The sequence below is a fragment of the Marmota marmota genome, unplaced genomic scaffold, assembly GCF_001458135.2.
Source record: "Marmota marmota marmota unplaced genomic scaffold, marMar, whole genome shotgun sequence".
Classification (NCBI taxonomy): Eukaryota; Metazoa; Chordata; class Mammalia; order Rodentia; family Sciuridae; genus Marmota; species Marmota marmota.
This window is the reverse complement of record NW_026000206.1, coordinates 6,362,772-6,377,460: the sequence shown is the minus strand read 5'-3', so window position 1 is coordinate 6,377,460 and position 14,689 is coordinate 6,362,772. Positions and strand designations below refer to the sequence as shown.

Sequence of the window (14,689 nt, the reverse complement as noted above, 5' to 3'; positions counted from 1 at the left end):
GAGAGGGCCACTGGGGCCTGGAGACCCAAGACCCATCCCTGAGTTTCCTGGAGCTCTTGTCCGATGCCAGAGGGATCACCCAACACGATGGCATCACATTGTTGAGTGGGGGCTCTGAGACAGGTTTATGTTGCTTTAGGACAAAATAGCACCCAATAAATAACAGCATTGGGTGCCCTGAGGTCCCTGCCAGCCCTGGCTTCCTGGCAGGCCACACCTGGGATCAGTTCCTGATTTGGGGACCTAAAGGTGCCTCCTCCTCAGGGCCCTGGATCTGTGCCTGGCTCCAGTCAGAGGCCCTGCCCCAGTGGGAGGAGGCAGGCTGGGCCCTCAGCCCGTGGCTGTGGCACTGGGGTTCCATAGGGAAGGATGGGTCAGGCCGCATCCCTCCGAGGGGGTGCAGTGTTCTCCTGCCCTGCTGAGCATGCCCTTGATAGTGAGCGGGCTGCCCACAGCTCTTGGAGCTCCTTACCTGGTGATAGCTATTGGGGTTCAACCTAGGGAGCTTGTCATTTCCCCAGAATTCCTCCCAGCAGACACAGGATGGCCAAGCCAGGGCCCCATATCAGACTCTGAACCTCAAATTTTGAAAGAAATGTGTGGCAGGGTGAGGGTGTGGTGTCTGGCAGAACTTGTCCTCTGGTACTTTCACCAATGCCCAGAAGGCCATCTAGGCCACTGCCTTGATCGACCAGCTCTCCTCCCCAGCAGGTCTTGCCTTGGGCATGGAGGGTGAGATGCAAGGGACTAGGCCCCTCTTTAGAACCCGAGGCCAGCCCCTTCTTTCCTCCATGACTTCCCTTCTGGGCTGTTCAGCCAGGCTGTGTGGCACAGGCCCACTGGGGTCACCAGGCTGTGCCCAGAAATGGCACAGTCCTGGGTGGCCTCAGCCTCTACTGGGCAATGGGAGCTGGGCTTGATTCTCTCCCAGACCCTGTGCCTGGGTGACTCTCAAATAGCCAGGCAGAGAGGCTGGTTTGCAGGAGAATCTGGGTCAGAAGTCATGAAAGAGTCACCATCATGCCAGTCAGCTGGATTTGGAACCAGGCAGGGGGACCCTGCCAGAGGTCCCCCGATCCCTAGGAGAGTGTTCTGGGCAGAAGCATACTGATGAGCCCTGCTGGGAGGAGGGCACCCAGGCCTATAACCTCTCATGGCTGGGAGATAAGGGGTCACATCCTAGGGAGCCCTAGTGTCAGGGGAGGCTGGCCCTTGCGGCATTAGGACAGGCCTCTTCCCTGGCTCTGAAAGAATCACATGCTCAGAGAAAAATTGGAAAATACAGATAAGCGTAAAGAAGAAAACCTAAATGACCCAGTCCCACTACTCAGAGATCACTGCAGTTAGGCTTTTAGTGTGATCTATGTTAGTACTTTTTTAAAAGCACATAGTTAGGAATGTTTATAAAATCCGAGCATGCCTCAGGGCCGGGCCCTTCATGTGGAAGCCCTCCACCTGGCCATGCTGTGGGTGTTTCCTCAGTACCCCGCTGTGCCATGTGGAACCAGCTCTCTGTTCTTCGCTGTTGTAACCACTGAGGTGACATCTATGCTCGCGTGTTTCCTTCAGACCACAGCTTATCTTATCTCAGAAAGTGTTCTGCCCATTATTAAAGTTCTTAGACTGGGGCCAGATGATTTCCCTAGTGCCGCAGTCTGGCTGGGCACAAAATCACGAGCCACTCAAGCAGGAACAAACTTTATTTTTGAAACTGCCGCCAATGCCCCGTACGCTCCCGGGAAGATTGTCGACCGACCCACGCCGCGTTCTCCCGGATCCCAACAGGAAGTCCCTCCTCCAGAATTCCCTCCTACCGCACTTCCCCAACCAATGGGAACTCTCCAGGAGTCCCATAGCAGGCCGAGGTGGACAGCAGGAGTCCAATATCCATATGAATGCAGATCTTAACATAATCATATCATCTCAATGGCTTGCTGGTGTCACCTTTCAACCAAAAATGCCATGCATCATATTACTTGGCTGTGGCTCTTAGCACCCTAGAGAACCCTAGAAAGATTGTACATCCACCAGCAGATCCTGGATGCAGGGCACGTGGGGGCTCCCTAGTGTCCATACAGGCTCATTGGGTCAGGGGGGTCATCTCTCATCAGGGGCAGTGGCCACTATCCTGATGACCCTGAGAGGTTCAGGGAAGCTCTGCTCCCTGGGGTGGAGCATGTGGCTGGCAGGGGTGTGATAAGAGAAAGCCTCCTTCCTGCATAGCTCTGTGTGAGCCTGAAGAGTGGAGGGTGGCTATACATGTCCCTGTCCCCCTGGGAGCCTCATGCTCCTGCCTTCTGGGGGGCTGAGTGTGGAGCAGATGTTGGGGCCCAGGCCCTATCTCCCTGAAGGTGGATCTGCTGTGGAAGCTCAGACCTTGGCAGGCTGGGGCACCCCACCTTGGGCAGGCACAGGGCGCTTCTCCTGTGTGCCACTGGACCTCGGGGACCCTCCTCCCCAAGCGCTGGCACAGCCTGGACACGCAGAGCTGCTCATGCCCCGGGGCAGTTTCTTTCACTGAGGACAGGTGCTGGTGGGTCCATGACCCCGTTTCCGACTTGGGCTGGAAGGAAAAACCTTGGGAGGTCTCTGCGTGCTCCTTCCAGGGCAGCTTCAGCAAAGCCTTTCAACCTTGGCTTTGAGAACCCCCACATTTTTGTCTGGCAGACATGGGCATCCTGCTGCACCTGCGAGGTCAGGAAGCAGCATCCATTGCTTCAAGTCACATTTTGGGCACAGAGAGTTTCACTGATCACCCAGAGCGACAGCCAGCCTCAGACAGGAGCTACCGGCCTTTCTCCTTGCATTCTCTGTCCTGGTTGTGCACTCCTGTGGGCACTGGGGCAGGGGGGATTTGGGCTTGACCAGGACTCACAATTAACTGCTTTAGAAAATTCCCAAGTGGCTGCACGGGCACTACCCCCAAGATCCTGACCAGAGGTGAAGGCTGACCTTGTCCACACAGGTAGACTGGGAGAAGGTGGCCATCCAAGTGCACATGGATTGTTGGTGATGCACAGTGGCTCCCTTGGCCAAAGGAAGGTCCCATCTCAATCTTACCTGTACCAACACTTGTGTGTGCACTTGGGAAGCAGTCTTGAATCCCCCAGTAGGGCACCTTCTCATTGGCCCCTGTTCCACCTGGGCCCACACATGGCTTTGGGGCCTGGGAGGAGAAGGGGAAACAGAGGCTTGGATGGTTCTATATGTTGGAAGGGGAGGGAAGTGTTGGTTGCTGAGTTGGGTCAGGTTGTAGGTGGGGGAAGGCCATCGCCCTGCATGGGGACCTGCTCTTCCCTGAAGCCTGGGTGGCAGCAGAGCACATGGTAGGGAGGAGCCTGGCTGCTGGGGCCTGTCAGGTGGGAGTGGCCGTGATGCGCCTGTTCCCTCTTGCCCCAGCCCCTCTGAATCATGCGCCTTCCCATGGATGCAGACTTCTGGTGGACCCTGCTCGGGGAGGAGAAGTGCTTCCATGTCTCTGGGGTGTTGTCAGCACATAGCCACTGCCACACCCTTGGTGGGAGAAGGCTGGCCTCTGGCTATTGTAATCAGTGGTGGTGCTCACAAGTTGTGAGCCTACGCTGCTTGACCTAAGCCCGTCACTGTGCTTGGTCCTTCCTGGCACTGGCACATCCCCATGACCTTAGGAGGCGTTCACTTTATGGTACCCAGACCCACCAAGGTAAGTGCCCTGTTCACGTGGCATGGTTACCAAAGACCACCCTGGGCCCCGGGGCTGAACTCTGTGCCATCACCTGTCAAATTCTGACTCCCATTTCTGTGCCAGACCTGGTGTTGGGACTCCACGGGGTCCCTTCATCTTCATCTCGTAACGACTTTTGAGGCAGGTACTGCTGCTTTTGTCGTCTGAATTGGGAGACTAGAAAGTCCCAACGATTTGCCCTGGTCACACAGCTAGTAAGTAGTGGACCAGGCTCTAGAACTCTGCTCTTATTCCAGCGCCCCAACTCTTTACCACTGGGCTGCAGCTCCATGGCTGGGGGCTCTGGGGAAGGAGTATTCTTGCCTTCAAGAGATCAAATTATCTGGGATCACAAGAGGGACGATGCTCAGGCCATAGCTCCAGAGTCTACTCTCAGCTGGGCACAGAGCAGAGGCTATGTCCCCAGTGAGGGCTGCTTGGGAGAGCTAAACCACATCATAGTGACGGTGGTGCCCAGGGCAGTGCTGGTCTGCTGTGCCAGGGTATGCATGGCCCAGGACTGAGTCTCTGAGTTGCTGTTGAACTGAAAAGCCTTCGGAAAAGCTTCTCCATAGGCCTCTAAAAATGCATGGTGGCCTGGAAAAGCTGATTAATAAGTCACATAATTAAGCTGTGACATTGCCATCCTTTCAACAAAAATGACATACTAGCATTTCTCTGTTCACCTAGAAATTCATCACACACTCCGAGAATACAGAGAGAGCCAGGAACATTCAGGAGGTTTTGTTTTGCGTATGGATCTATTGCTTCATTCATCAAATGTCCCTGAGGCCCCAGACCTGTCCTGAGGGAACTCAGAGTCTCTGGGGGAGATGGGGAAGTATTTGGCAATGTAGAACCACAGGTGTAATGATCAATTGACCTATTAATTCATTCAATGAATATTTACTGAGGATCTATTATGTGTGTGAAATTGATCTTTAAATTATTCATCTTTTGCATTAATTTGATCATTTTACAATTGAAAAGTAGCATGTGATATGTACTGTAAAACCTACAGATTAGTGACCCTGTTCACTTGGGGATAAAGATCTTCTACAAACAGAAAACTGGATTAAGATCTCAAGTCATGCCCATCTGTCATGTTTTTGAGTGAGAGTGAGGATTCACCCTGGTGTTTCTCCACCCTGGCTGCGCACTGGAATCAGCTGTGGACATTTTATAAGATACTGATGTCATCCTCTGGGCCTCAGACCTGCAGATTCTGATTGGATGGCCTTGAGGTGGGCCCGTGGGGGAAAGCCTTGCCTGGAAAGTTCCCCAGTGGTGTTCACATGCAGACACTGTGGACTCTGGTCTGTGCCAGGGTTCTCCTCACCTGCGCATTGGAATCTTCTGGGGAGTTAACAAAATCCTCATGCCCAGGCTGCACCCAGTCATTAAACAGAGTGTCTTGTGGTGGCACCTCATCATCAAAATATGTGAAGCTCCCCAGGTGATTCCAGGGTGCAGACAAGATGGAGAACAAGGGCTTGCCTCTATATTATGATCATAAATGGGTTGGGGATGGCATCACAGAGCATGTGATATGGAGGCTGGGTTTTGAAACTTGAATAAGAATTTTCTATGTTTTTTTTTTTTCTTTTTTGTGGTGCTGAGGATTGAACCCAGGGCCTTGTGCATGTGAGGCAAGCTACTCTATAGCCCCAGTCCTTTCTATGAAGCTTATATATATAAAAAAGGGACAATTCAGGTAGAGAAAGTAGCTTATGAATGGCAGCGCATCAGGAAGGAGAGTGGAGGACTTGGGGTGCACTGTGGCTGGAGCGGAGAGGGGACATGTGCAGGCCAGGAGAAACAATGCTGCCCTCCAGGTGACTCTGCCACCCTGCTCCATGGTGAGCTGCCAAGGGAGGCCTGGCAGGGAGCTCCTGGACCTGCCTGTGTTGGGACCACCCACTTGGTGAAGGACACCTGGACGGGCAGGGCCACAGGGTGTTTCAAAATCTCCAAGGGGATCGCTTCTCAGCCTGTTGGCGAAGACCAGGCCTAAGTGTCCTGCTGGACAGGAGCCGTGCCCTTCTGGAGCCACTGCTACAAGGGGGGCTGGTTTTCAAACATGTCTTTGACATTTCTTATCAGCAAGCGGTATTGACGGCCCCTTCTTTGGATTGGGGCCAAATGTCTAATGACAGCACGCAGCAGTGTGAACCCTCTGAGGCTGGTCTGCTTCTTCTGGGGTGCTCACCTTTGGAGTTCTGGGCATCCATTTAGAGAAGGCCACGCAGGCTGAGCTGCCTCGCTGGGAGGAGGTGTCGGGCACGTCAGGAGGCCTTGGCCATGTGTGATGTCCTATGTCCCATCCAACGGCCTGGCAAGGTCCCCACTGAGCATCCACTCGGATGGGTGAGTGAAGATGTCTCCCAACAAGTCTAGACCCCAGTCCTCGGGTCTCCCCAGCTGGGGCCCCAGACACAGTAGGGACAATTGTCCCTGCTGAGCCCTGCCTGGATTCCTGGCCTTCACCGACAGCCCATGACTATCAGAATACAGGCTCAGGACACCAAGTTTCAGGGTGTGTTATACAGGAATAGTCACTGGAACGAATGAGCCCCGGGACTTGGTGCCAGTTAGATGCAGGGGTTGGGGCAAGGGGTGAGGAAAATGCCCTGGGCTTCCGGCTCCCTTTGGAGGGGCCTGTGGGATGCTGGCTGGGAAGGCAGGGGAGGGGGGAGCTCTTCCAGACCATTGCATCGTGGGGTACACTTCCGGCTCCCTCCACAGGTACACCCCTTTGCAGCTTGCGGCAATTCCCACTGAGATGTGGAGGTGGTACCACTGGGGCCTGGATGCAATGCAGACTCTCAGGTGCCCACCTGCTGTGTTTGCTGTTGGGTGTTTGGGGAGGGTCAGGAGGCCCTGGGTTCACTCCTTTCTTATGGTGCTTCTCGGGCTCACCGGGGCTTGCTAACCTGCACTCCCACGGCTCAGTCCCAGCCCCAGCCCACAGACCAAGAGCCGGGAGGCCCAGGAGCTGTGGGCCTGGCTTCCAGGGAGCTGCTGGGCAGCAGCTGCAGTGGCCAGCTAGGAGTGGCCTGCTGAGCTGGACCTGGGGCAGCTTGGCGGTGGACCCAGGAAGGGTTGTGCTCCCACCTGGAGGACCCAGGGCAGCCTTTTCTCCAGCAAAGGCCTCTAGTTGTTGGGATCAGACAGCCCAGGGCGGGGAGCCTCCGGAGGAGCCTCTGGACAAGCTTCTGGAGACCAGGTGCCATTGAAGGCCAGCCATGGAGCTTTTGAGACATTTCCAGGGGAAGACCAGCCCGGGGCAGACGGGGCTGAGGTTCTGGGAAGGGGTCACGTCCCAGGAGCAGACGGCTCTGCATGGGGTGGTTTCCACAAAGCCGGGGACAGTTTGAGGAGGCCTAAAAACCCAGACCACAGCCCGCTCAGCTCTGTTTTATTACTAAGTGTGGAGAAGGGTCAAACCGCCCTCTCCAGATCCTGGGACTCATCTTGGCATGGTGACAGATGGAGCGAGGTCTGGCAGGGGGCAAGTGTCTACATGAACTGGTGACCTTGGCTCAGTGGCTATGTCCAACCACTGTGTCTGAGTCCTGCTTTGCTTGTCAGGTGTGGGAGCCTATGGAGTCAGGTGTCTGTGTTGGTGTGTACACGTCAGTGTGTGTGTATGTTTGTGTGCATCTGGTCTGTGTGTACACGTGTGTATCTGAGACCATGGTATCAGTGTATTTGTGTGTGGGTGTATGACAAGGTGTGTGTCAGTGTGTATGTTTTTATAGGTCAGAGTGTGTATATATTTGTGTGTGTGAGTGTCAATGTGTCTTCCGTATGAATGTCATGTGTGTGTGTTTGTGAGTCCTTGCGTATCAGGGTGTGCATTCGTGTCAGTGAGTCTGTGCGTGTGCTTGTGTGTACAGCTTCTCGGAGCTCCTGATGGCCCTGATGGCTGCTGAGAGCATCTGCTCTTGCTGTGTGGAGTTCGCGGTGGCGAGGCCCTGGGCTGTGTGCTCGGCAGCCCATGGACAGATGCTGTGAGACCATCCTGCAGCAGCCCTAGGCCTGACCACCTCCGTTATTTGTACTGTGCAGGTGAGGAACGGAGCCCCAGGTGAGGAACGGAGCCCCAGGTGAGGAATGGAGCCCCTGAGGGACCTGCCACTCAGTAGCTCATCTATAGTAAGTGGGCAATCGGCCCCATGCCGCAGACTCCAGCAGCACCCCTGACCCCAGGAAGCACCGGCACCTGCTCCAGGTCTTGGGTGGAGACCCTCCATTCTGATTCCAGTGCTGGAATCCAGCTGAGGCTGAGGCCTCCCTTCCAAATCCTCCCCGCAGTCACCCAGGTAGACTATCACCCCGCAGTCCACTCCAGGTAGACTCACCGAGGCAACCCTGAGAGCTGCCTCGGGCATCTACACAACCACGGACGATCCGAGCAAGGCAGAGCGGCCGCTGGGCCTGCCCAGGTGAGGCTGTTCCAGCTGCTCCTGGGTGGCAGCAGATCCTCGTGCTTGTGGAGGCACGGCTGGCTGGCGCTGGGCCAGGCCCCTGAGCCCCTTCTGTATGGGCACACCTGTGCCAGCCCTATGAGGCAGAGGGGACTGCTGATTCCAAGATGTGACTTTGCTGCTGAAATGTGCTGATTTAAAAGAACCAAGGAAAGCAGTTTACTTATTGCCAAAGTCGTTTCAAATGGAATTAGGCACCTAAATCAAATTTGCTCCGGCTTCTCTGGGTTTTTAAACCACCTCTTGAGCACAGCGCTTGCATTAACTCTGCGCCCTTGCAGAAAGCTAGGCTCGGGGTCACACGGTCAATTCAACCTCCCGTTTATCATTGTTTAAATTATATGAATGGATCATAATGGGGAGGCAGGACTCGGTGGCGCTCATACATGTTCTGTGGCTGTTGAGCCTCCCAGCAGTTCTGGGAGAAAGTGGGAAGGTTTATCATTAGCCCAAAGTCACAGGAAAGGAAAAAAGTCAGACATTGAGGGGTTTGCACTGGTCACACAGCTGAGGACAGGAGAGACAGAGTAGGGGACGGGGAGCCAATTCTCCAGGCCAAATGTGGACCGATCTGGGGATGCCATTGATTTTGAGAAAGTTGCCACTTTGAACCCTACTGGTCTCTTTCTAGGTTTGTATGTGGTCACTGGGTCCTTGAGTGGGAACAGGGGAAAGCTGGGGCCCCAGTCCCCACCCTGAACTTCCAACAGGACTGCTGGGAGTGGCGGGCTGACGGGGAGGGCCATCAGGTAGCACAGCAGGCCCTCGGTGAAACTCCCACTGCAGGTGAAGCACACCTTATCTCAGCATCACCGTGTCCCACACACCCATGTGGCACACCTACGATCACACCTGTGTGTGTGCTGCTGCACGTTTAACTGGCGTCTGTGTTTTCATTTGCGAGCTCTGGCCTCTTGAGGTGGTGGACTTCCATGGGTGCTTGTTCCCTCTCGACCCTGAGCCTCTCACTGCCAGAACCCTGGGCCATTTTCTACACCAGCCCAGTCTCCTCTGGATGCCTCGAGGGAGGCTCTGGGGCTGCCCTTGTCACACTGGACAGACCCTGGACAGATGTGGACTTGACCTTCAGGCCCCCGTGAAGCCGATCCTCTTTAGTCCTCAGTAGTCAGTAGCATAGTCCTTTGGAAAGAAAGGTCAGGACAGCGGCTGCCTTGGCCCCGGGTGAGTCATGTCACTATCTATGGCTCAGTTTCCTCATCTGCAGAAAGAGGGTGGTCACGTGCCCACTCCCCCAGGGTTGTCTTCTATGGGAATGTTTGTCCTGTGCCTGGTGCTGTGTGCACCACCAGAGGATTTGGTCAGCAGGACGAATCCCACAGGACAGCCATGATGTCCTGACGGTGGGCCAGGGAGGGAGCAAGCCCCAAAGGCAGAGCCCCGAGCCCCTGTGGCCCATGGGGGGGGCAGGAGGTCTGTCATTGCTGGGAATGGGAGCTGTCCCCCAGGAAATGCACTCCTAAGTATTCCAAAGGCAGCCTGGGGCCTCCTGTGCATCTGTGACTTAGAAGGTGCAGCGATCCTGGGAGCACTTTGGGCATGCCTGGGGTCTCTGCAGAGGATGTATTGGTGTGGGAAAACAGTGCCTTTAATTAATGCCCTCTGAGATCTTGAATGTCACTTGGTTTCATTACTGTTCCCAGTTACAGAGAAGGAAGCTGAGACTCAGGTTAAATGACTTCGTTAAATTGTTTAAATTATATGAATGGATCATAATGGGGAGGCAGGACTCGGTGGCGCTCATACATGTTCTGTGGCTGTCGATCACATGGCCAGTAAGCGGTAGAGTTAGATAGAACTTGAACCCAGGCCCCCTTGCTCTGAAGTAGGTGAGCCTGAACACCTGGCTGCAGAGCCCACCTCTAAGCCCACTGAAGTCTTTACTTTCTGGCTTTGCACCAGACGCCTCTGAGGACAGAACCTGCTAATCACAAACCAATGATGGTCCCATCAGCCACCTTCTCTGAGCACCTTCTCCAGGCTGGGTTCTGGGATGGGCACAGGAGATAGAGATTTGGACCACAGTTCTGGCCCTAGAGGTGCCTGTAAGATCTGGAGGAATAGGTGTGACCAGAGCCACCAACGGTGGTCACCAAGGGGAGGTGACAGCCATTTAACAGATGCCTCTACCCTGCGAGATGAACAAAGGGACAGCTCTAACTGCCTGGTACCCTGGCCTGATGTTCATGCCCCAACCCCAACCCCAGGCCTGCCACACCTGTAGGCCAGGGTCAGTGCTGGATCACCCACCCTGCTTCACAGCCACCTCCTGGCCCTCTGAGGAGGGGGGGCATTTCTGCCACCCCCACATCTGGATTGAGTGGCCCCATCCAGAGGGGGCAGCTACAGGTCCCTGGCAATACATGACCTTTTGCTTTCTGAAAACAAAACCCATGAGCCCATCCTCTAGGGACAAGGGTGACCTGGTGGCAGGCTCTGCAGCCCCCTGCAGGGCCTCTGCCTTGTCCTGGGATGTCTTGGGCCCTTAGCTTCTGTCTTCTCTTAACATGTGAGTTAGATCATCTGGAATAAGATGTTTAACCCCTGGTCAATAACTCACACCCAAGTGGCACGGCCATCAATAGTCACGAGATTTATCACATCAATTCCTGGGCTTGTGAAAGAATGATCGACTCACAGGGAGCCCCAAGTGGCCAGGGCCCAAGGCCAGCTCCACCAGCCTGGAGGAGGGACACACTTCTCTGATTGTGGCCCTATCCCTGGGGCTGGGAGAGGCGTCGGGGTTGGCTGCAGCCGTTCCCAGCATCCTAGGGGCTCCTCTCACGCAGATTGTCAGGGTTTGAGGTATTACAAAGGTATTAGCTCAAGTCTATGAGGGTCTAAAACGTCTTCTTTCTTTTCTTTGCAGCCTGGGGATGAAGCCCACGCTGCCCACAGTCTGGGCGGGTGCTCTCCCATCAACCCTGAGCCCAAGTTCTTTGGAAGCAGACAGGGTGGGTAATTTGGGAAGCACATTTCGATTTCAAGATGGATTGTAATCATGCACATGTTTGGAGAGCTTCGTTTTGCCTTTCAATGTGGATTAAAGAGAAAAGCTGGTTACCACGGAGCGAGCTCCAGTCCTGTGCTGCTGGCTCAGCCCACAGCTATTTGCTGAATGCCTACTATGTGCGCCACGAGGGGATAGAGGTGCACTGTCACTGGAGCCTGCTGGGCCCCCAGGCTGGCGTGGGACATCCCCGTGGCTAAAGCAGCCTGCGGCCGGGGCCTGGGAGGAAGTGACTCGGCAGCTGCCTGAGCACAGCTCATGGCCCATGGGCCGGAATCTTCTCTCTCCTCCCAGGAAGAGGTTGTGGGAGCGTAGTCATGAGCCTGGATTTGAGCCCTGGCCCTGCCACTTCCTCACCATGTGGACTTTGGCAACTTCCTTACCGTTCTCTGAACTTCAGCTTCTTGGGAAACCAGGGCTACGTGTCACAGCCACTTCCTAGGGATGTTGTGTGGAGGAAAGGGCACTGCGGGCCTGGTGTTCTGCACGCAGCCGGCACACTGTGCACACCTGTGTGGACACGTGCTGTTGTCACGACTCTCCCTTCCTGTGAGCTCCTGCTGCGGCCCCTTGCAGGGCTTCCAGAGTTACTGGGCTGCTGGCAGCCCCTCCTGCCACCTGGGGCCTTTGTGGCCGCCTGGCCCCTCGGAGCTGCAGGGCTGGGTTCTCCCACAGGCAGACGTTGAGGGAAAAATATTCCTTAGCCCTGTTCCGGGCTTTCCTGCTCCCTGCCCTCTGCCCCTCCTGCCCCCTGGAGGTCTCCTGTCAGCAGGGGCCCAGCCATCTCTCCAGGGGACCTTCTCAGGGGTCCTCCCGGCCCCTGTCAGTGCTTCTTCTTCCCTCTGTGGTCCCCCTCAGTCAGGCTGAAAAGCACCCCGGGCAGACTGGCCCTTCCTGACCCTGTGCCTGGTGCAGGTGGGGGTTCCTGCCCTGCTGTCCCTGCCAGAGCTGGGGTGTGGATGGCTGGAGACTGGCAGCGGTCACAGCAGGGTGTGGTGGGAGTGGCCGTGAGGCACCAGGACAAGCCTGAGGTCTCACACCAGAGGGGAGCAGCTGCTTCCACTGCCCACGAGTCCTGGGCCAACTCTGCACGGGGACTGGGAGGGGGACCATGCTGCGTGCACACAGCTGGTGTCGGCTCTGCTCCCTGGTCTGCTTCTGTACAGGAGCAGTGACGGCTGTGCTTACGGTGCTGACGGGATCGGTTCAGTTTTGCACACCCCCAGGCAGGAGGGACGAGCCCCCCGCTTGGCTTGCTCCCCGAGGCACGGCTTCTCGTCATGTACAAGCAGGGCTTGTTTCCCTGCTGGCCTCGGCCGGTGGGGCCAAAGAGGGAGGGACACACGCTGAGGTGTCCTGGAGCTCACGGTGGGGAAGCTGGGGGGTGGGCGTCACCAGCTTGCGGGGGCATCCCCTTAGTCCTGACCCCTGTTCTGGGATGTCCAGATTGGATCACAGGACCCGGTGGGCCAGGCTCTGTGAGGTTCGTCACCTAATTCCTCTTGGAGAGAGAGATTCCCGCTGCCCTGCAACCGTGCTCTTTAGGCCCCAGGAGGCCTTCAGTGGAGGCGCGTGTTGACTTCACATAAGACAGGAGGCCTACTTTTTGTCCTTGGGTCCCTGCAGGCCCAGCGCTCTCTGCAGCTCGCCAGCCTGGCTGTTATGTCAAGGTGGCCAGGACAAGACTGAAGACAGTCTTCCCACAAGGCTTTATTTACAAAAACAGGTGCGGGCTGGACGTGGCTGCGAGCCATGGATGGCTGACCCTGCTGACCCATCACAGCACGGGATGTTCCCTGGAGCGCCGGGTACCTGCTAAGAGCTGTGTGACAGAGCTGCTTGTTTCCAGATTAAGGGGTGACAGCTCTGCCCAGGATCTGCTCTTTATGCCACGGGTTCCTTCATGATTTGAATAATTCAAGACCTATTTCCCGCAGCCCAGACAGGCCGGCTGGTTCGGCACCGGCTGCGACCAAGCTGCCGTGGCAGACCAGCACCCCCCCAGCTCATGCAGACAGCAGCGGGCCAAGACGCAATTCTTGACACATTTTGAACGTTTTCATGGGGGAAGTGTGCATGAGTTTAAAATTTGCATGAAAGGAGGCTTTCTGAACATTTTTATGCCACATTTTCTCCAAAGTTGAAATCATTCAGAGTGGACCGCCCACCGGCTGGTGTCCCACATCCTGTGGGTCCTGCGGCACCCACTTTGGGAGCCATCAGTCTGGCATTCGGCAGCAACAAAGCCCCGAGTCAGACCTGCTCCTGGGAGCCCCTGGCAGAGCCCCCAGTGGTGCTGCGCCTCCTCCCTCCCACTCCTTGCTGCAGCCCCGTCACTCCAGGGGTCGGTGGGGGGGGCCTGTGCTGATCTCAGCTGATCTTGGTCCTCGGTTCTCATCACAGCTCAGTCCAGAATGTGGGGCGTTTGCAGAAAGCCCAGGTGTCAGCGTCGATTTCATTCCTTTTTGCTCAAATCTGTCGACCACTGAAGAAAGGGGGAGAGCTTTCCTGAGGATGCTATGGTCCTCATACCCACAGGAGCTTCCGGGAGGGCAGCAGCTGCTGGTAGGTGGCCTCTTAGAAACACTAAGGGGCCCAGCGTGTGCCCAGGTGGGCCGGCCCCACAGGCCTGCTCTGATGTCACCTGTGGCAATTCCACAGGGAGACTCTGTTGATCCAGGGGAGGAAACTGAGGCTGAGCACAGAGGCTTACCTTCTAAGGACACATGGCCAGAGAGAATCAGGGCCAGGAAGGAATTCAGACCCTGTGGCCATGAACCACATTTCTTCCTGGTTCCTTTTGAGCCTCAGGACATGTGTGATGTCAGACCCAGGTGACAACCTGCCAACTTCTCTATGCACCTGCTCTCAGCTTGGTTTGTGGCAAAGGCCGTGCATGAGATAGTCTCCATGCAGTGCCGACCCCTCCGCCCCTGCTGGTGGCACGCGGGCACCCCCACTGAGGAGGGACCACCAGCAGCAGCCATGACCCTTCTTTGGGAATAGCTTCTTCATTTCCTTTGGTGCAACTATTGTTCCTTTGCTCGCAGCCCCAGGGATTGTGATGCCTTCTCCTCCACCTCCCTCAAATCATAGCGATTAGATGAGGAATATGAATGAATCCACCCCACCAGCAAAACCCAATCTTGGAATTTTGTTGGTAGGACTCATTGTTGGTCTGTGCAGGTTGCTGGGCTGGTAGACTCTAAGCCTACAATGTTAGGGATCATCTCTTCTATATGTTGGAGGAAATTGGCTTGAAAATAAAGCCTACCTAGGGGATAGCAGGGTGAAAGTGGACTCCACACATCATGTGAGCACCTGGATTTAGCTGTGCCTGCAGCAGGACCCTTGGGCTTTTCAGGGTCATACCTGCTGTATTTCCTTTTGTGCTTGAGCTTGCCACTCCTGTCCAATGAGTCCTAGTCCTCTCTGTGCCTCAGTTTTGCTGAGAAGGGCTTCTCCAGG

General features: G+C 55.7%; 1 long non-coding RNA gene across 1 annotated transcript; it reads left to right on the top strand.

The window, feature by feature from the left end:
* The first annotated feature begins 7,005 nt into the window (after window positions 1-7,005).
* Window positions 7,006-11,279, top strand: LOC125612731. The gene is made up of 2 exons (XR_007343204.1): window positions 7,006-7,294; window positions 11,081-11,279. It is a non-coding gene; the product is annotated as an uncharacterized LOC125612731 (long non-coding RNA).
* Window positions 11,280-14,689: the final 3,410 nt, after the last annotated feature.